Consider the following 2,157-nt stretch of genomic DNA (forward strand, 5'->3'; position numbering starts at 1 on the left):
TTCATGCTGAAGTCAAAGAATTCTCTCATGTTTCCTTCTGGGATTAATCATATATATATATGATTACAAATATACATATATAATTTATATATATATGATTACAAATATACATATATATATATGATTACAAATATACATATATAATTTTTTTTTTTCACATTTCAATCTTATTCATTTGGAATCATGAGATAAAGTGGTTTTGTATGAATACATGAATTAGCTAGCTACATTGCCCTGAATTCGTCAATTATGTAGCTACCTGATTTATTCTACATAAATTACGATCATCATTTAAAAAGGTGCCTTCACTTACTTATAAAACAAAGACTTTATGTCCTTAAAGGATACACAAAACTAGCTCTATGAAGTAGGCTACAGTTACCTTTTGGGGAAAAAAACTATGCTCATCTACTAAAGTAATTATGAGAAGGAAGAAATTTTCTTTCTACTAAATTAAGATATTGTGTTATGCAATTTCAAGTAAGTATGAGTTTTTCCAAAATAAACATCAGTAAAGAGGTGCAAAAACACCTTATATTGTTTTTTCTTTCCAACAAAAATACCAAATCTAATTCAAAACATAAACTGCTATTTTACTTTTTTCTAAGAGCTTATAAATCTAAAATATTCAAATTATATGCTCTTATTTTTCTTAGCTATATTACTATGTATTTAATTTTTAATTTAATTTTTGAAATTTGCTTCCATTTTTTTTCTAGTTGTTCTAAGTTTCAGAAATCCAAATAGGAAATTTATTTGCTCATGTAACCAGACAGCATAAACCCCAGTGCAGACTGTCAGAGCCCTGGATTCAACAACTCAGTGTTCCCCCACTCTGTCGCCCTCTTGCCTGTGTCCCTTCAATGACTGCATTCTCTCAGGTGCCTCCACATGTCAGGGGATGTGGCCTCAGACAACAGAGCCTTGTAATGTTTAATTTATAATCTAAAGCTAGACCCTGGTAATTTACAATTGCCCTGAGGGAGAAACAAACAACGAAATAAGTAAATAAAAGCCACTTCTCTTCAATATGAGGATTGAAAAGTCTCTGGGAAGAGCTCCAATTGGCTCAGTTATGACCAAGGAGGCTGATCACTCCTGACAACAACCATAAAATCACCTAAATTGGAAGAGCTGCAGTTCTCATTCAAGAAGAGCACTGATTTTGAAGAATGGGAACANCAATTGCCCTGAGGGAGAAACAAACAACGAAATAAGTAAATAAAAGCCACTTCTCTTCAATATGAGGATTGAAAAGTCTCTGGGAAGAGCTCCAATTGGCTCAGTTATGACCAAGGAGGCTGATCACTCCTGACAACAACCATAAAATCACCTAAATTGGAAGAGCTGCAGTTCTCATTCAAGAAGAGCACTGATTTTGAAGAATGGGAACAGGATCCTGAGAAGCCAAAATCACTGCAAGAATAGCCACTGAGAATTTCTACAAAATTTAAAACCCAATAATATTAAAATTCAAGTAACTCATATATATGAAAGGATGACTAGAAACAGTAATCTTATTAAGGGGCTAGGGAATATCCACCACATCCTGTAAAATAATAGCTTATCTTTAGCACTCTGTGATCTTATGTCTACCGTGAAGTTAACATAGTAAGAGTGTACAACATAGCAGTTAAAAATGCAGACCTCACTGAGTCCCAGCTCTACACTTTTGGATAAGTTAGGCAACCTCTTTAGACTTCAACTTCCTCATCTGTGCTATGGGATAAAAATAAAATCTGACTCATAGGGTCATTGTGAATATTAACAGGATACCTTTAGGAATAGAGTAACGTTCCATGTTAGCTATTATTACCTATTGAATAAAAAAGCAGAATCCAATTTCTTTTTTTTTTGGATGGCTGGTATGAGGATACGAACCCTTGACTTTGGTGTTACAAGGTTGTGCTCTAACCAACTGAGCTAACTGGCCAGCCCCAGAATCTGATTTTTAATAAACCCACTGAGCAATTTAATATTGTTTCACACCAGCTCTAGGTACAAAAAGTATTGGAATAGTAGGATTATTCTAATCCTTTAGGTACTATTTTTGTTTGGGAAAACTTTTTTGACAGCATATTGAAAATAATTCAACATGGAGAAAAAAAGAACAACCAGGATGACCAACTGTTTTGATAGTATTATAATAGAAAAGTT

Source organism: Galeopterus variegatus, unplaced genomic scaffold (assembly GCF_000696425.1).
Source record: "Galeopterus variegatus unplaced genomic scaffold, G_variegatus-3.0.2 Scaffold9742, whole genome shotgun sequence".
Classification (NCBI taxonomy): domain Eukaryota; kingdom Metazoa; phylum Chordata; class Mammalia; order Dermoptera; family Cynocephalidae; genus Galeopterus; species Galeopterus variegatus.